Genomic DNA, 21,026 nt, shown 5'->3' with positions numbered 1-21,026 from the left:
TATACATGATTTTGCACATACTTGGTTTTTTTGTTTTAAATTTTCATAATGTTAAAGCTAAAAACTAAAATCCAGCTATTAAATATAGTCTATCTATTAATAAATAAATGTATTTGGCTCTGATTTTCAGTTAGTTTAAGAATATTTCAAATATATTAAAGTTTAGTTTTAAGCTATTGCTTCCATTGCTTATTCCATAGCGGGCTTTGAGCGTGGAGACTGAATCAAGAAATTCCGTAACGGAAATAAACCTAACATGATCACAAAGTATGCACAAAATATTTGCATACTTTTAGGCGTATTTTCGCATATCTCAAGCGGAACAAATCAATTAAAGAGGCAGCGGGGTGATTCAAAAATAATAATATTTTAGATAAAATTTTTTTAATGGCAAATAAAATATGGAATTTAATAAATATTTAATTATTAAAAATACATTATTCAATATTCAGAGTCACAAATTTAGTAACATTATTATTAAGCTATTGGATAACTTTTTTTTGGGGCTTTTAACGCCGCGGCCGAATCAAGAAATTCCATAACAAAAATAAACCTAACACACGTAATGTTTGTATATCTCTCTCCATGCAACAAATGTATGTAACTATCTACACTAATTGATTCATGCGAAATGTTTATGTATGAGCATGAATATATGTATATCGACAAAGATTTTGCAAGCCATGGAAAATATTTTAGAATTGCAAAATATTTAAAATCGACAAGAACTATATTGCCATTTTTGTCACTTTTTTCTGTGTTTGCCGTGTTGACACTTTTCTCTTCCTGAAGGAACATCTGAAAGTTATTCAATTTATGACTTTTAGCTTTTGCCATCTCTCTGAATAACCTACATGTATTGTAAGATAATACAAATATTGTAAGAAATATGAACTTCTTATTTATTCAATAAAAGAAAAATAATTTGTTTACATATCGAACACCACGCTCAAAGAGTGTAACTTGAATTAATATCAGAGGCAAAACTTGAATTAATATCAAAGCAACAATAATACTGCATAAAATATAAAATATAAATAAATAATTAGAGTTGCATAAGTTACTAAAAAATGCTTTGCAATAGCTTTACCGCACAGTCTTCGAGTGCCACACGTACTTTTTTTTATTACTACAAAATATCAAGACTGGCAACCCTGCGTTGCAAGAAAGCAATCAGCTGAGTGTGCTCTTACATTGGGACTCTTTTGCCCTCATTATCGGCAAGTTTTCTTTTGGTGTCGCTGTTATTAAAAGTGTAAATTGAATATATTTGAGTATCTTAATTTTCTCCTTATTTACAATTTTTCAAAATATTTCTATTATTCTATGTATACATATTTGCATATTACATACAAAAAATAGATAGCAGAATTCAAATTTGTGAACGAATTCACTTGAAACAGAGCGCTTTTGCAACCGTTCAAAAAATTTGAAAGTGAAAAGGAATGCTGCAAAGGGTAGCTGCGAGCTATTACGAACAAGAACACAAAGCGTGCCACCCGAACACAAGTGGCACGGTGCCTTCGTCTTTCCTCGTCGTCCCCTCGACAACAATAAACCGGTTTGGGTTACAAAAGAGTCTGTGTGTAAATTGCCTCTCACTCGTTTCTACTAGCAGGGTTGTTAGGTAATTCGGTATTCCTTTTCCCTCTGCAATACTTTAAAGTTTGGGGTTTTCAGGTTGCCATCCAATATTCTCTACTAAAACGTCCAAATGACACAAATCTGCTATAGTGTGCTGCCGTGTTAAGTTTACAAATTTATAACTTTTTATTACATATTCAAATATTTTTCGGTTGTTATAATTCGTAAAGATTCAATTTACATAGTATTATTTAAATTATTATTTATTGTATTGAAATATTATTTAATGTTTCCAATTTTATCAAAAATATTATTGTGATCGGTAACGCGTCTATCTTGCAACCTCAGAGGTGGTGAGGAAAAGCAATAAATATATAAAACTCATTTGTTTCGATAATATTATTGAAAGTTTTCATTATTATTTCCATTACGAATATATGTTCATAAAAAATTGATAAACTACATCCTTTATTTTAAAAATCGGTGTCAAAAAAAGGCATATTCCATCAGGTGATCACAGCTGTTTCACACACATAGGAAAATATCTGATTCTTTAGTTACTAGTAGGCTTATATAATGACGTATATGCACAATATGCTCAGAAATTAGAATTTTACAAACCTTTTTTGATACGCACTATGCAAATATATATATAAATGCAATATGGCATTAAAATTAGCTTATGAAATGTATTCCTATATACCATTGTAGATATCTACAAGTAACCAATCTTAAGATTTTCACTAAAATCACTCAAAAACATGACTCGGTACGGATTCCTTACTAACATTCTGCTACTAGAACGTCCAAATGCCTCAAATCTACTACAGTGAGTTGCCGTGTTATGTTTTAAAATTTATAACTTTAAGAATGTTTTGATTACATATTCAAATATTTTTTGGTTATTAAAACGCCTAAAGATTAAATTTACATTTAACAAGTATATCGCTGTGAGTGATTTAGGATATTTTCTTAGGATTATTTACTAATTAGTATAATGTTTGGATTTTTTATTATTGTTGCTCATGAATTTTACCCTATTTTGTTGTTGTTGCAAGAAGATTGTTTTGTCATGAATTTGTTAATGAATACAACTGAATTGTACCTGGGTTTATATATTCATTTTGGTTTTTATTTAAGGTGATTATATCGACTTATATTGTTAATATAATATAATTGCTATCCAAAAATAAATTGATTTAGAACTGTATGTATTATATTATATTGGTGAATATAGGCCTTCTGGGACACCAAACAACAAAAAAAAGGTTGGTAACGCGCCTAAATTGCATCCTCAGAGGTAAATCAATAAATATGCAATAAGCTTTTATATCGAAAATATCATTGAAAGTTTTCATTAATGTTTTCCATTACCAATACCATTTTGCAAAAAAGTTATTAAACTACTTCTTTTTATTTAAATCTATGTGCCCTAAAAGTCAGATTTCGATCAGATCTCAGCTTTGTTACACGCATAGGAAAACAGCTGATTCTTTGATTTCTGACACAGAGATGTATATAAAAGAAATGCAGTTTAATAACATTTTTGTGTACAGGTATTGGTAATAGAAAACATTAATGAAAACTATTAAAAATAATTTCGAAATAAAAGTTTATTACATATTTATTGTTTTTCCTCACCACCTCTGAGGATGCAATGTAGGCGTGTTACCAATTTGTGTTGGGTTTTCAGCTCCCCATGAGACCTATAGTCATCCGTATAATATAAACAGTTCTAAAAATATAATTTTCATAAAAAATATAACTAGAAAAAAATATATGTATATAAAATCAGGCACACTTCATGGATAGTAATTACATTAACGATATAAGTCGAAATAATCACTTAAAACAAGAAAATATATAAAAGAAATCGGTTGTAATTCATGAACAACATAATAATAATCCAAACAATGTACTCATTAGTTAATAATATTCACAAAAGATTCTTAATCATTCACAGCTATATACTTATTAAAGGTAAATTTAATTTTTAGGATATTTAATAATCGAAAAATATTCGATTATACAATAAAAAGATTCTTAAAGTTATAATTTTTAAAACATAACACGGCAGCACATTGTAGCAGATTTGAGGTTTATTTTTCACTTTTTAGTAGTAGAATACTTGTAAGCAATTCGTACCGAGTGTTACTTTAGTAATAGATTGGAACATTTAAGCGTGTATATAGCGAAAATCTTAGGATGGTTACTTGTAGAAATTGTATAAGCATATAAGTAGATTTATACCATCTATGATTTTATCCATCGTAAAGGGGGAGTAGAGATAGAATCAGCTGATGGATGTAAACAATGCTACAGCTGAGAGGGGTCCATGGATAAGCGTCAAGTCCGCCTAGGGGTTGAGTTTCTATTGATAGCCAAGATGGCCGACTGTTAATCGGAAAATGGTAGCATTTTGCTATTTTCTCTTAATTTATGAAAAAGTTGTCCAAAAAATATTGATTATATGTAAAACTTTAATATGTTTTCAAAATAAAATAAGTTTATTTTAATATATGTTCTTAAAAAAGCGGCTATTATTTGCAAATTTCAGAATAATTACGATATATATTTATGCCTTTTTTTTACTGTGGTAACTTAATAAATATTCACCACAGAAAAATGTAAGATGCAATTAAGCAACCATGTCAAATAACGGCATGCGGAAAATGCTTATTCAACGAAATTGAGGGCAATGTTTATAAATTTGCAATACAATCTTCGTAAAATAAAGAATATTTCATATTGCTCCTGATAAAACTGCTCAAACAAGAATTTTTATCAATAAGCAGGTGTGTATTAATGCGTTTGACTAAAAGGTGTTAATAAATTCAAATGCCAGTATTGCTATTGAGCATTGCGTAACAGTGTTGCGCAAGCTAATTTTATAATACTTCTTAAAAAAGAAATATATCTACCGTATTTTATACCCTTATAAAATGTTTTATACTATAAAGATATTGCAACTTCAACAAATTATTTATTTTAGGAGTCTATATATTTGAAAACTAAATTTAGAATTATATAACAATATGGTAATTGATTTATGTAAAGGGTTATATGTAAAATATTGTACATATTATAATGGCTACATGCTGAAATACAAGACAACTACCTGATATGCCTACCGTATTTTATACTATAAAGATATTGCAACTTCAAAAATTATATTATTTTAGAAGTCTATATATTTAAAAACTAAACTAAGAACTATATAATAATATGGTAATTTTGTATGTCAAAAGTTGTAATAAACTATTGTACATATATCCACTATTAATTGCTGATATGTAAATTGTAAATAAAATTTGTGATTAAATAAATCTATACTTAAATTAGAGCACTAGTAAAATTTCTTGATATAATTACATTGATAAATTTTGCTTTATTGTTTAAATGAATTATTATCACTTGTATGACAATGATAAGTTTTGCTTTTTGATTATATAAATTATTATTACTTATAGTATCAAATTTTGTTACAATAGTTATTTCTTCCCGTCCACTCATAGTTAAATTGAATTTTCAGTTTGCCCATTAATAAGTTATTTAAAATGCTTAAAAATATGCCGCATATTTACCTATATCAACATGGTATGATATTATATATTGTTAGCATTAAACATCAATTAATAACCAAAATTTAAAAAATTTATAAATAATTATTTAGGCTTTTCTGCTATGCGCAACCCGTTTTAGCCCCTCGCCACCCTAATTCACCATGGCCACCATGTTGGTTTTATTGTGAACGTACACCTCAGAGGTGGCGAAACTATTTTGACTGAGACTTTCGCTACTCCCTTATACCATGATTTTATCTATGGAATGCAGTGTAGTAAGGTCGATTTTTTGACTTAGTTTAACAAAATTTTTTGAACTATTAGTAAATTTGTTGGAGGATAGTCCGTCAGAAATTTTGTGTGCATGCACAAAGATACCACGAAATTACGACATAGCTAGCTGCCAAACGGATAGCATAATTCCGTGAGATAAAGTACATAAGTGTTGTTTTGAATATACACAGTGCAATTTCCACATTTCTTAGTGTACATTGTCCGGGTGTTGTCTTTTCGCGGTGGATGTGTCGCCTCATTCGTTCGTTTGTTCTCTTGTTCGCCTTGTTCGTCGTAATTGTACGCTGCTTACGGCACGGTTAACATAATTTATTTTACGAATTGATTTACCTGGTATATTGTTTTTGTAAATCCTTGCTGCATTAATAGTGGTAATATATCATGTTATATGTTATTGATTATTTGAATAAAATCTGTGATAATTAATTTGATGTTGATAATAAAACTTGCCAAGAAAACAATTGGAAATATTAGTGCCTAACTGTGAATATCTATACACATATATAAGTTGCAATTCGTTAGGAGTGGGATGGGTACAATCGAAGTTAAAAGTTGAAATTAATAGATAAAAAAAGTTTTATAAGTCATCAAATTATTCTGACAAAGCATGTGCTAGAGAATGATTAAATAAATTAACAAAAATGGATTTTCGTATATATCATCATACCGTAGGTATCTTGTTAATAATGTTGAACAAATAAATCATAAATTTCGGTTGCAATAATTATATTTTCTCCCGACTTAATTTAGGCATCCACATATCTCATGTATTGTATTGTGCGGCGTGTTTTGTCTGAAATGTTCCTTATATACATATATATAAAATTAATCTGTGGTAATTCTCATATTTACAGCATTTACTTTCTCTTTTTAAGCTCATTTCAAATGAATGTTTGCTCAGAGATACCCTCGTAGCAAAATAAGTAAACCTTCGTTGTGTAAGACACCATATGTATAAGCAAGTTTTTTTTGAGAAAATAATTTAAGTTTTCGAGAAATAATATTTTGAACAGATTCTTTATATTTTATATGTAGATATATGTAAATTATTTTTATGGTAAATTTTCCGTATTCGTTGCAATGAAAGCCATAAACAATTTGGGTGGGCTTTAGTTTAGCATACCACGATTTCAGGGTTAAGAGGGGTATGGTTGGATAGAGGAGATTATCCAGATCACGAATATATACAATTATTGCCGCCGGAAACTTATAGTTTTCGAGATATTTGCATTTTAAGTTGAAAATTTCACAAATTTCATTTTACAATTTCTCGATTTATGGTTATCTTTTCTTTTATATTATGCACTTATTATACACTAACTTTTCACTTCAATGTTTTTACATATTTATTTTATATTAAATATTTAAGTATTTGCTTTAAATAGGCATTTAATTTTTACACAATTTTCGTAATATGAACAAAAACAAATGGGTTCCATGTTGTCAGATAAATACTGTTGCCATATCTATTATATATATATATATATAAATATATATTTTGAAAGCGAATTAAAATAAACAATAAAAGAGGATTACACCCCAAATACATGAACTATAATTTTGTTCATTCTCTAATATTGATAAATTATGGTATTGGATTGGCCAGGGTTATTTTATTAAAGCGCGGCCGAAGGCCGCCAGTGCGGAAAGAAGTTTGACGCGATTAAATTATAGCACCCCGGTGTTGGACCGACCAGGGTTATTTTTTTGAAGCGCGGCCGAAGGCCGCTTGTGCAGAAAGAAGCTTGACGCGATTGAATTATGAACACCCCGGTGTTGGACCGACCAGGGTTATTTTTTTGAAGCGCGGCCGAAGGCCCCCAGTGCAAATAAAAAATCTTAACAAAAAAAAAGTAATGTTAAAGAGAATATATCACTCTCTATAAACTTCAATTTTTATTAAGGATAATTACAATAACAGTGAAGATTTTGAAAATTTTATATACGAATACATATGGCGTAAAAATATAGTAAATCAGCATCATGATCCATTTGTGAAATTATCAGATGCAATAAAACATACGTTTAAGCCGTAAAACCTTTTTCTTTTATTAAAATGGAAAATTAAGATCATAATATAATATTTTGTAGAGGGTGATTGGGTTTTTTTTATTTATTTTGATTGCTTTCATCCGTTTGGATATGGCAACACTTATTATCTGACAACATGGAACCCATTTGTTATTGTTCATATTACGAAAATTGTGTAAAAATTAAATGCCTATTTAAAGCAAATACTTAAATATTTAATATAAAATAAATATGTAGAAACATTGTAGTGAAGTGCTTGTGTGTAAAGGTGCATAATATAAAAGAAAAGATAACCATAAATCGAGAAATTGTAAAATGAAATTTGTGAAATTTTCAACTTAAAATGCAAATATCTCGAAAACTATAAGTTTCCGGCGGCAATAATTATATATATTCGTGATCTGGAGAATCTCCTCTATCCAACCATATCCCCCTTAACCCTGAAATCGTGGGATGCTAAACTAAAGTTTTCCCAACAATTTAATACAAGTATGTACCAGTTCAGATATCTTGATATGTTGTTTTATTTATAATATTATTAATGGTTGAAGCGGTACTATTATTATTTAAAAAAACATGTGGTACAATTCCAGCATCTCTCGATCGTACTTAACTTAAATGATTCCTATTTTTATACCCTGAACAGGGTATATAAAGTTAGTAACATCCAGAAGGAAACATCGGAGACCCTTTAAAAAATATATATAAATGATCTGCTTCATAAAATTTGGTATAGAAAATTGTCTAAGCTAACGGTAAAATCTCTGAAGAAATTGTTCGGATCAGATTATTTTAGTATATAGTTGTCATACCAACTGGACGATCAAAATCAAGTTTTTGGATGAAAGTTTTTTATTTGTGTAACGTGTTTTCTTGTTTGTGGGTTATAAGAACACAAGCTCTCGCTTTTTCATCAATACGAATTCTGGTTCATTAAAAAAAAAGGGAAAACTTTAGTACAACGTATATATAGATATAGCCGCGGGAAACCTATAGTTTTCGAGATATTTGGGTTTAAAGTTTAAAATTTCGACTATTTAAAGTACGCATTTTTTCGATTTCAAATGAGTTATACACTTATATTTTCCACTTTTATATCCACTAACACTTCACTAATTCGTTTGTACACATTTATTTTATATTATATAGTGCAAAAATAGTTTAATTCAATAATTAAATTATTGGTTAATTTTATTAATTCTGACAATAACAAAAGGGTTGCAAAATTTCAAATAACCAGTGTTACCTTATCGACATCTTTTGTAATTGAACTGAAAGAAATTAAAACAGATAATACCCCAAATACAGGAATCCAAAACCTAGAGAAATAAGCTATTACAAAGCATTGATTTTAAGTATTATGTTATACCCTCTATGACAATATTACTTTTTCTTGTAGAACATCTTTTTGCGTTGGCGGCCTTCGGCCGCGCTTCAAAAAAAATAACCTTGGTTGGTTGTTGTTGTTATAACGATTATCTAATCCCCGTTTGGGTGATAAATTCTAGATTCGTTGTCGTCGAGGTCATCTAACGGAAGGCCCAGGAAACGAGCTGTTTCGACGGGGTCGGACCATAGGGAAAGGGGTGTTAGATGAGTGGGGTTTGTAGGGCATGCAAAGAGGTGGTTAGTGTCATGCGGAGACTCATTGCATGCAGGACATGTGTTTAGTATGTCGGGGTCTATTCTGGATAGGTAGGAGTTTAACCTGCTACAGTATTCAGAACGAAGTTGCGCGAGGGTCACTCTAGATTCGCGAGGCAACTCGAGCTCTGTGTCTGCAATGGGTGGTGGTTTGACTCGTATTACGCCATTCACTGAAAGGGAGTCGGTGAAGGTGTTAATGGCTCCACTGTGAATGGCGGTCAGTGCTTGTCTGAAGTTAGTTGCGTCCGAAGTCTGGTCGACGTGCTGTCTGATGTCGTCGACGTAGTCAAGGAAGGACCTCTTGATGTTCCTAGGAGGCTGCTCCGCTGCAAGCAGGCGTCTGCAGGGGTGGTTTCTGCGAAAACATCCCAGCAGAAACTGCTTGGAGAGGAGCTCATTATGTTCCTTAACCGGAAGCATACGGGCCTCGCTGTGTAGGTGTTCGATTGGGGACATCAAGAGGCACCCCGTGATAGTCCCTAGTGCAGTGTTCTGACAAGTCTGGAGCTTCTTATTCTGCGTGTCACTACATCCAGGCGACCATATTGCGGCTGCATAATTGAGGACCGGCCGGCCGATTGCCTTGTATGTTGCCAACAACGTTTCTTTGTCCTTTCCCCATGAGCTGCCGGCAAGCGACTTGAGGATTTTGTTGCGGCTCTGTACTTTGGCAGTTATCGCGGTCGTGTGAGGAGTGAAAGAGCACAGACTGTCCAAAGTGACGCCTAAAATTTTAGGGTTATTTACTGTCGGAATTTTTGTGCCATCGACTGAAATGTTCAGGTCCAGTCTGTACTCCTTCGTCCAATTGGTGAAGATGGTCGCTGTGGATTTAGTGGGGGAGAGTGTTAAGTTCCTTGCAGAAAAGAAGCGAGAAAGATCGGAGAGGTAGCCGTTTACTTTTGAACACATGCCATCGATTCCACCTTGTTTGGTCCAACACCGGGGTGTATCAAAATATTTTTTGCGCAGAACTTCTTTTTGTGTTGGCGGCCTTCGGCCGCACTTCAAAAAAAAAAACCCTGGTCGATCCAACACCGGGGTGTACCAATGTTTTTACGCGCAGAAATTCTTTTTGCGTTGTTTCCTGTATCTAGGGTACAATCTCTCTGTTTATTTTATTTTTCTTCGTTTACAAAATATATTAGTATGGCAACACTGGTGTTTTGACCATTCATTTCATTCATTCACAACCATTTTGTTATTGTCAAAATTAATAAAATTGAAGAATGATTAAAATTTTGAAATAAAGCTATTTTTGCAGCATCTAATATAAAAAAAATTTCTAAAAACGAATTAGTCTAGTGTTAGTGGATATAGGTAAAAGTGAAAAATATAAGCGTATAATTCATTTTAAATCGCAAAAATACGTACTTTAAATGGTTGAAATTTTCAACTTTAAACGTAAATATCTCGAAAACTATAAGTTTCCCGCGGCTATATCTATATATATTCTTGATCTGGAGGATCTCCTCTATCCGCCCATACCCATTTTATCCCCGAAAGCCTGGGACGTTATTCTAAAGCCGACCAAAAAAATAATTGCCTATTCCTTCATAAGATTTATTATCTATCACAATTTATTTTACACAAAATTATTTTTGTCAAGGGGAGAATAGGGTTAATTCATGTGAAAAAAAGGCACATTTTTGTGATTTTTTTTAATGAAAAAATTGAAATCTATTTAGTGAAACAATTAGTACATTATAGTATGATATTTGAAGAATATTGTGTAAAACTTTTATGAAGAAATATTAAAAACTACTCAATTATTCGAAGGCGTCTCGGAAAAAAAGAAGGTTGCGGTGTTCCTCATAACTCGGTGTTGGATCATCAGAAAACGTTAAATCAAGATTCATTCGTTAGATAATAGTTTTTGTTGTTGTAACGGTTACCTAGTCCCATCTAGGGTGATACGTTATGGTTTGGTTGTCGTCGAGGTAATCTAACGGGAGGCTCAGGAAACGAACTGTTTCGTCATACCATAGGGAAATGGGTGTTAGATGAGTTGGGTTCTTCGGACAAGCGGGGACCCATTGTACGCAGGACATATGTTTGGAATGGCGGGGTCTATTCTGGATAAGTAGGAATTTAACCTGCTACAATATCCAGAACGAAGTTTCGCTAGGATCACTCTGGTTTCGCGAGGCAACTCGAGCACTACGTCTGCTATGGGTGGTGGTTTGACTCATAGTACGCTATTCACTGAGAGGGAGTCGGTGAAGGTTTTGATGGCTCCACTGTGAATGGCAGTGCTTCTCTAAAGTTCGTTGCGTCCGAAGTCCGCTCGGCGTACTGTCTGATGTCGTCGACGTAATCAAGGAAGGACCTCTTGATGTTCCTAGGAGGCGGTGCCGCTTCAAGCAGACGACTGTAGGGGTGACTTCTGCGAAAACAGCCCAGCAGGAACTGCTTGGAGCGGAGCTCGTTATGTTCCTTAACAGGAAGCATACGAGCCTTACTGTGCAGGTGTTCTATTGGAGACATCAAGAGGCATCCCGTGATATTCCGAAGTGCAGTGTTTTGACAAGTCTGAAGCTTCTTCGTCTGCGTTGCACTACATCCAGGCGACTATATTGGAGAAGCATAGTTTAGGACCGGCCGTTCTGATCCCACAACAGTCGGATCTACGTAACCGGAACGGACCCGGATTTAATCCGGTCTAGGACTGTCAACTTGGCAGAACTCTGCCGCTACAACAAAAACAACCGGCCGGCCGATTGCCTTGTATGTTGCCAGCAACGTTTCTTTGGCTTTTCCCCAAGAGCTGCCGGCAAGCGATTTGAAGATTTTGTTGTGGCTTTGTACTTTGGCAGTTATCGCGGTCGTGTGAGGAGTGAAGGAGCACAGACTGCCTAATGTAACGTCAAAAATTTTAGGGTTGTTGACTGTCGAAATTTTTGTGCCATCGACTGAAATGTTTAGATCCAGTCTGTACTTATTTGTCCAGTTTGTAAAAATAGTCGCTGTGGACTTAGGGGGGAGAGTGTCAGAGCCCTTGCAGAGAAGAAGCGAGAAAGGTAGGAGAGATAGCTGTTTACTTTCGAGCACATTCCATCGATTCCATTGCCCGACGTCAATATCGTGCAGTCATCAGCGTACGAAGTCACGGAAATTCCCACTGGTGGTTGGGGGGGTTTCGAGATGTAGAAATTGAACAGTAGTGAGGAGAGGACACCACCCTAAGGAACCCCCTGTTTACTTCTTCTAAGTTTGGAGCTTTGACCTCGAAACAGTACGGATGAATTTCGACCGCTCAGGTAGTTCATAGTCCACCGCTTCAGCCCTGGAGGGAGCGTGGATTGTTCTAGGTCCTCAAGTAGCGTTGTGTGGATGACTGTGTCAAAAGCTTTTGACAGGTCCAACGCTACGAGGATCGTCCTCTCGCAGGGTGGCTACTGGTTTAGGCTATTAACTATCTGGGCTTTTATGACGCTAAGTGCTTTGATGGTGCTGTGCACTTTTCGGAAGCCACGCTGATGGTCTGTTAGACTCAGGTGGTGAGTGAATGTCGGGAATAGCAAGGCCTCAAGTGTCTTCACTACTGGGGAAAGGAGAGTTATCGGACGATAAGACTCCCCTTTTTTGGCGGGTTTTCCAGGTTTCAGTAGTGGAACCACTCTTCCGACTTTCCTCACATCGGGTATTTGAAGAGTGGTCAGCGACAGGTTGAGGACCTTGAGTAGATAGCTTACCCCTTTTCGAGCTTAGATGCTTTAGCATCAACTTGTTTATTGCATTTGGGTCAATGGACTTGGACGTTTTGGTTTTGTTATTGGCACTCTGAAACTCCCCATCGGTAAAAGTGGCGTGCCTTTTGGCATTTTACGCATCTGTCGGGTAACACATCGTTTGGCCTTGTCGGTTGAAGGGTGTAGTGTAAACTGTCGACTAACATAGATCGCGAACTTCTTCGGGTCCGAGGAGGCATGGTCATCGAATTGAATTTCATTCCGGTCGTCATGTCTCCTCGGATTAAACAAGGCCTTGAAAGTATTCCAAAGCTTACTCACACCGGTGGAGAGATTACAGGACTTCAGGTGCTCCATCCATTTTGTCCGCTTATGTTGGTTTACCATTTGCCGAATCTCCAAATTGAAATCCCTTATTCGGGGATCACAGGGATTGGCATGGCGTAAGGTGTCGCGCTCGTTTGCTAATACAGCTGCTTCGGTTGCAGCAGCGATCACCTTGCGGAATTGACGCTCGCCAACGATGACGTCCGTAGGAATGGGTAGTGCGTTGAAGGTACTCAGTAAATTCTGTGAAGCCGACCTAGTTAGCTTTATTAAAGTTAATGAAGGTGCGGTTGTCCACAGAAATAAAGTCGGGAGGTTTCTCGATCGAGATAATTATGGGCAAATGGTTTGATGCGAGTGTTAGCATAGGTCGCCAGGTTATGCAATTTATCAGACCACTGCTAGCGATGGTAATATCGTGCGAGCTATTACAGGTGCCCGTAATTCTAGTGGGGCCTTCGTCATTCGTTGTGCAGAATGTCGAATCGTCAATCTGTTTCGCCAGCTCCATCCCCCTACGATCGTTTGACAGGCAGGAATGCCAAAGATCGTGATGCGCGTTAAAGTCGCCTAGCACCAAACGGTTTTCACCACGTAGTAGCGCATCTATATTCGGGTGATATCCTGTTGGGCAACATGTAACTGGGGGGATGTATATATTAAATATCTCGAGCTCGACATCGCCTGACCGGACAGCTATGGCCTGACTGGGAGTCATGCTGCCTGTGTGAGCTCTTTAGGGCCGTGGATGTCCTTTCTTGGCTACTCGACAGGAATGGCGGCGCAGTGCGAAAACATGGTGCAGGTTGCACTGCCGTTGAGGTAGGTGTCGCAGTAGTGCGTTGGCAGCCACGTAACTCGTGGTCCACTTCCTATGGGTCTTAAGGCCTGAGCAGGTCTTAAGATGGCTCCATCCAATGCATGTGTTGCACCTAAACGAGGTGGAGTTTAGATGGAGCTTTTTTGCGCAAATGCAGCAGAAGAATTGAAGAACCGATGCCAGCACGGGTCAAAAGGATACGGAGCAACCCTGCTGCTAGGCGTTGCTCTAATGACGACAAACTTTAACTAACACTTACCGATCCATACAGGGTTAGATCGCCGAAATAACAGCCCTTGGCCGGATAAAACCCGGGTCAATTCCGGTAACGTAGAACCGGCTATTGTGGGAATTGTTGTTTTCAATTGTCAATTTTCCATTTTTGAAAATAATTTTTCGGCGATACCTCGTAAATTATGTACAGAATTAGTATTAAAATTTTTAAAGCGATCGATGCAGTAGTTTTGAATTTATTATTGGCGCCGAGTTTTGAAATCTGATGTAAAGCATATATAAGACAGGTATAAAAATAGTTATAACTTCGTCAATTTTGCTCCCCATTGTAATTTAGAGACAACATTGTTGAGATGTTATGCATTCATTCAAAGTTAAAATAAAAAAATTCGAAAAATTTTAAAACCATATTTCCCCCTAAATAGAAATCATTTGCCGGTTAAATTCTTCTGAAATTTATATTATATTTAAATTAATATATTGTTAAGACGAACATGTTTTAAATGAAATGTATATCGCTAGGATCTCTTTAAAATTTATAACATATAAAATGAGTTATTTACAATTGTAATTTGACAATACAACTGCCGTGCCACGCAGAGTTGAAAGTAATGCATTAAAAACTAATTAAATTAACATATTAAAATCAAGTAACTCTTTATAAAAATTATCGAATACTTTTATAACATACTGTCTGCCGAAGTATCAACACATGTTGTTGTTGTAGCGGTTATTTAATCCCCGCTTGGGTGGTAAGGTACAGGTTGACTGTCTTCGAAGTCATCTAACGGAAGGGTGGAGTTTGCATGGTGGCATTCAAAGAGGTGGTTAGTGTCATACGGTGACTCGTTGCATGCTGGACATATCTATATTTGGTATGCCGGGATCGATTTTGGATAAGTAGCAGTTTAACCTGTTACAGTACTCAGAACGAAGTTGCGCAAGAGTCACTCTAGATTCTCGTGACAAGTTGAGCTCTTTATCTGCAATGGGTGGTCGTTTGACTCCAAGTACGCCATTCACTGAGAGGGAGACGGTCAAGGTGTTGATGGAACCCTTGTGAATGGTGTTCAGTGTATGTCTGCAGTTGGTTGCTTCCGAAGTCTGGTCGGTGTACTGTTCAATGTCGTAGACGTAGTCAAGAAAGAACCTCTTGATGCTCCTCGGAGGCGGTCCCGCTTCAAGCAGACGACTTCAGGAGTGGTTTCTATGAAAACATCCCACCAGAAACTGCTTGAAGAGGAGCTCGTTGTGTTCCTTAACCAGATGCATACGGGCCGCTCTGTGTAGATGTTCGACTGGAGACGTCAAGAGGCCTCCCGTGATGGTCTGAAGTGCAGTGTTCTGACATGTCTGAAGCTTCCTCGTCTGCGTTGCACTACATCTAGGTGACCATATCGGTGCAGCGTAGTTTAAGACCACCCGGCCGATTGCCTTGTATGTTGCCAACAACGTTTCTTTGTACTTTCCCCATGAGCTGCCGGCAAGCGAGTCCTTCATTGTCCACTTCTTCAGCCCTGGAGGGAGCGTGGATTGTTCGATGTTCTTAAGTACCGTTGTATTATTAACTATGTCAAAAGCTTTTGACAGATTCAATGCTACGTCTTCTCACAGGGTGGATTCTGCTTTAGGCCATGCACTATCTTGGCGTTTATGACGCTTTGTCTTGTTGATGATACACTGAACCTCCTCATCGGTGAAAGTGGCGTGTCTTTTGGCATTTTACGCATCTGTCGGGTAACACATCATTTAGTCTTGTCTGTTAAAGGGTGCAATGTTAATTGCCGGCTAAAGATGTATGTGCACTTCTTTGAGTCCGAGGAGGCATGGCCCTCGAATTGGATTCTAACCCAGTGTTCATGCCTCTTCGGATTTGACAAGGCCATGACAGTAGTCGAAAGCTTACTCACACTGGTGGAGAAATTACAAGATTTCAAATGCTTTATCCATTTTGTCCGCTTATGCTGGTTTACCATGTGCCGAATCTCCGAATTGAGATCCCTTATTCGGGGATCGGCATGGCGTAAGGTGTCACACTCATTAGCTAAAACAGCTGCTTCGGTAGGGAAATTGGGGCGGAGTTCCACGATTCTTCTAGCCGGTATGATCCAAGGGATTCTACTTGTAATTTTGAAAATGAAATGATTCAAAATCTAAACTGCAAATAGATATTTTTGTCTTTGAGACTTATTTATAGACATAGCGAAAGTTATATCAATGGCAAACTGTAGACTTCTGAAGACTGGTCATCTGCAACAGAACCATTTCTTCATTAAACTTCGCAGTCAAAATGGGTGCTTCAAGAATATTTTCAGTTATTTTTTCTCGGAATATGGCATTTAAATTAAAATCCGAATAAATATTAATTTTGGAACACATGTTTATGTTTAGAAATATATGTTTTAATACCATGATGTCTGCAACACCCAGAAAATCAGAGACTCTATAAAAATATATTTATAAATGATCAGTATAATGGGCTGAGTCGATTTAGCCATGTCCGTTTGTCTGTATATACGCGAACTAGTCTCTCAGTTTTTGAGATATCGAACTTGGCACACGTTCAAGTGAACGATAAAATACATGTCATTGTATGGAAAACTTTTTTATTTAATATTTGATAATATAGGTACGCTGCAGCGAAAGTTGAGCGGTTTTCCTTGTTTTATTTATGATTTTTATTATTTTTATTTTAACATAATTGAGATATGAACTAGCTTATTTTTTAAGTTGGATCAAACTGGATACACTATTCTAAATTTTACTAAAATTCGTTCAACAGTTTAGAAGTTTACCCCGGACAAAATGTGGCACGTAATTTATATATACATATATTTATAAGATGTGCTATTTACAAATCAGTAAAACTTGTTACACATTACTGCTATGCCCTTGTGTGTGGCTTTGCGTATTTCATGCTATTAGTAAGAATTCAATGTAGCATAGTAAACTGGTAACATAGGCGCTACATTTCATACAAAGCACCAGCTAATACGTTGTCTTGCGTCGTAGCTTTCATTATATTTTATTTGTAATTTGTTATACTTTTACTAATCAGATACATATTCGTCCAATATTTTTCATACATGCAGAACATATAACTTATAGCAGATCTTAGTGTGGTTGTTTTATTTGTAAAGACATAAAAAGTTTTCAGAAAAGATATACTTGTGTACGAGTAATATAGGGAATAACATCTGGAATTCATCAATGCGTACAGAAATTCGCTATATTTTTTCTATAAAGAGATTTGTAAATGCAGAAAGGGGGTGGATTTCGATGTTGGTTGCCTATTATGAACAATTGTAAATTATTTATAAACATTATTCTGCAATGTTTATACAATCGAAAATTACTTCTATAATTACATGTCTGATATAGGATTTGGAAATTGAATGTTTTGGGAAAGAGGTTTACGAAATTATTTGAAACATAAAATTTGTTTGTTATATATGTCCATATATGTCCTCTAATTAAATCTATTTATCTTTGTCCAAAGTACTATTGAATGTTTGAAATATAAATTGGTATAGCATATTTTAATACATAATATTTGATCATCTATATACAATACACACGTAGCAAAATTCAATGCCCTTACGTGCAACTAGGCCAAACAGAAGCTGAACAAAGCTATTATCGTTTTTCGCCTCTAAAAGGTCGCGAGATTCAGACAGTTGGCTATGGCAAGCACATGCGCAGTTAGATCACTTTTACACACAGACTCTTTTGTAACCCAAACCGGTTAATTGTGGGTGAGGGGGCGACGAGGAAAGACGAAGGGACCGTGCCACCTTTGTGTTCTTGTTCGTAATAGCTCGCTGCTACCCTTTTCAGCATTCCTTTTCACTTTCAAATTCTTTGAATGGTTGCAAGAGCGCTCGGTTTCAAATGAATTCGTTCACAAATTTGAATTCTGTTATCTATTTTTTGTATGTAATATGCAAATATGTATGCATAGAATAATAGAAATATTTTGAAAAATTGTAAATAAGGAGAAAATTAAGATATAGATTATGGAGTTAAGAAAATATGAATTTTTAATACTTAAAGATTAGGAAATTCATGTTATAAATTTGGCCTTGAAAATATTAGTAGCGGATATTCAATACATTCTGGTGGATTAGGGAATTCCCGTCTTAAGTATTTCTTTGAAACTATTAAGCGGGTAGGTATTATGCATATTGTTCTACCATATTCATGGTAATTCATTGCAAGCAAAATGTGTGACCAACATCTCAACATACAAATGAAATGCAACACGCGCTAAGTGCTGCGCAGTCGAACCGCACAAATATTTACGAAAATTTTGTGAAAAGGAATGCAGAAAAACTAGACTCGAGTTGCTGGACTCTTTTTGCCCGTGTGAATGCACAGAGCGACACCAAAAGAGAATTTGAAAAAAATTAGGGTCAAAAGAGTCCCAATGTAAAAGCCGTCTTATAACACAATAATATATAAGTGATAAAATATTATATTATTATCCTAAAACGAAAAAAAAATATTTGGATTACTTAATTATATTTCTAATTCTATTTGAAATATTATTACACTTATAACTTTGAAAGAATATCTTTGATGTGATGTAATTACCTTGTCTACAGTTATGTTCAGAGAAATTGCAGTACTTATTAAGGAGGGAGTAAGGTTAATTTTGTGAATGCTTTGTGACGACACAGTTGAAATTTGTTTTTTAAAACCAATGGTACATTAAAGTTTTCATTCTTTAGCCCAGGTAACACCGATAGAATAGGTAATAAAGGTTTTCATAAATAAGGGCAATTAAATTTTTATCCAACTTATTTTCGAACATTTGAATATATAAGAATAACAGCATATAAAAATTATATTACATATCATTATGTTCTTTAGAAAGGGTTAAAAAAATTTCAAAAATGTGTGCTCATTTTAATAAAAGCGAACAACAAAGTACTCTAATTCCCTAAAAACCACACATTTCAATTGTTTCGTAAAATAATGCACAGTATTACAGCATGTCGTTCTTTAAACCCACTCCTTTCACCTTAATTGATTGTTGCTCTACATTGCATAAACATTTTTTATTAGTCTGAATTTTTTCGAAAACATAACACATGATATTTCCTCACACATTTTTGATTAGGTTGAACTCAATTCACTGCATGACAAGCAGCGGCAAACTATTAAGGTCCTGCATTTTGAGAATTAGAACTTACTGCTGAGAATATTTCTAACTAAAAGATTCCATTTTAAATTAATCCAACCAATGAAATATTTCACCATTTAGACTTTGAATATTTTATGCGGTTATTCACACCTGTTTTTGCAGCGGCACATATTTAAAAATGGTAATGTTGTCTACTGTCTACTGGGTGAGGTTTAATGATTCATACAAATAGTTGTCAATATTTTTGAGTCTAAAGCATATATTTTTCTGGTTGGCTGCAACAGCACCTTTTCTCTGCTAAACTGTCCCAGTCAAAATGGGCGTTTCAAAAAAGATATTTCCGGTGAACTTTTTAAGGATAAAACGTTTTTTTCACCAGTACCACCACCGAAAAGTTTATCGTTGCCACTTCCAAATTTTTAGTTTATCTTTAAATTTTTTGCAACTTGACACTACTTTCGTCGAATTTGCATGTTTTGTTTACAATTTTAATCGTTTTAGTAAAGCATTATTAGTTTAGTAAGCTTTCTTTAAACAAGAAAGTTTTAATACTAATTTTCTATGCCGTTATGTTAATCTAAAAACAATTTTAAATGAAATATAAAAAGAGATTTGTTTTTGCATTTAAGAATATCACAACTCGTACTGCTATTAATATGAATTTAACTGTATATACTTATATACATGAGAGTAAACATTTTAGCTTCATCGACCTTCATAGCTGTGCCGACTGAGTTCGTGACTTCCACTCGGTTGTATGCAAAACGTTGGTGTGTACTATTAAACTTGCTTTTACAAGAACCCATCAGCCATCCATAAACGGATTGGAACTAGGGTAAGCCGAGAATATAGGTACATGCAAAACTACCACTTTCACCACAACATAAAGGACTTTTAGGCTGTTGAGTAGATTATTTTACTAATCTACTAGATTTAGCAATATTTCGCCTTACAAAAATGACAGTTGCTAATCTCGTCACCGAGGAGATTTGAAGCTAATCTATTCGAAATCTCCCTGTGCGCCATATGTTGTGTCAGTAGGGAAATTATCACAGCTCATTTGGACACTACAAAGAAAAAAATGTAAACAAATAAATTAAAAGCAATGCACCTGAATTCACCGGGTAATTGGCAGTGAGAACAGTCTAGATTAGTATTTTGTACAAATACATTGAAAGAACAAGATTACCAAATTTTGAAAAATTTGTTCAGCTCATGAAAAAGAATTTCGAAACTGGACGAGGCAAGCCACAATTCGGAAACAGTTAAAATTAAATTAAGAGACTGTGGGAAATTTTGTAAACATAAGAAGTCGATACTATTCCTAGGAAAGCACTTATTGAGTAAAATTAAATTCGGAAACAGTTAAAATTAAATTAAGAGACTGTGGGAAATTTTGTGAACATAAGAAGTCGATACTATTTCTAGGAAAGCACTTATTGAGTAAAATTAAATTTTGAAGCGCTTTGCTCATCTTTAGCCATTTGGGTTTTATTTCATTGCGCACAATTACAGTGTTTAATAGTATGTAAAAACTCCTTAGCAACTATAGATATCGTAGGATGCGACAGCCCAAAGTTAAATTAATTTCCACTGTGTTTTCGATAACTACCGTCAGCAAGGAAACGAAGAGTTGATAATTTCAATCTAAGAGATACGGCCGTTCCTCGCACACGTTTGTGGAAATG

At 35.1% G+C, this 21,026-nt stretch overlaps 1 protein-coding gene and 1 long non-coding RNA gene across 12 annotated transcripts in view; one reads left to right on the top strand and one right to left on the bottom strand.

The window, feature by feature from the left end:
• PMCA (plasma membrane calcium-transporting ATPase 3) overlaps positions 1–21,026 on the top strand; it is a 205,597-nt gene that overhangs the window by 2,571 nt on the left and 182,000 nt on the right. Inside the window, exons 1-2 of one of the 11 annotated variants that reach the window (XM_036365740.2) lie at positions 5,417–5,571; positions 5,633–5,812. The exons of 9 other annotated variants lie outside the window; for them this stretch is intronic. The gene's annotated coding sequence lies outside the window, so the exon portion shown is untranslated. Of the gene's footprint in view, positions 1–5,416; positions 5,572–5,593; positions 5,813–21,026 lie in introns of those variants that run through there. One more of the 11 variants, XM_036365739.2, reaches the window with a different exon arrangement.
• On the bottom strand, positions 14,637–17,567 carry LOC138858137 (uncharacterized). Its single transcript, XR_011397365.1, has 2 exons — positions 16,103–17,567; positions 14,637–15,951 (listed from the first exon to the last, which is right to left on the bottom strand). It is a non-coding gene; the product is annotated as an uncharacterized lncRNA (long non-coding RNA).

The sequence above is a fragment of the Bactrocera oleae genome, chromosome X (assembly GCF_042242935.1).
Source record: "Bactrocera oleae isolate idBacOlea1 chromosome X, idBacOlea1, whole genome shotgun sequence".
Lineage (NCBI taxonomy): Eukaryota > Metazoa > Arthropoda > Insecta > Diptera > Tephritidae > Bactrocera > Bactrocera oleae.
This window is presented reverse-complemented; position numbering and strand designations above follow the sequence as displayed.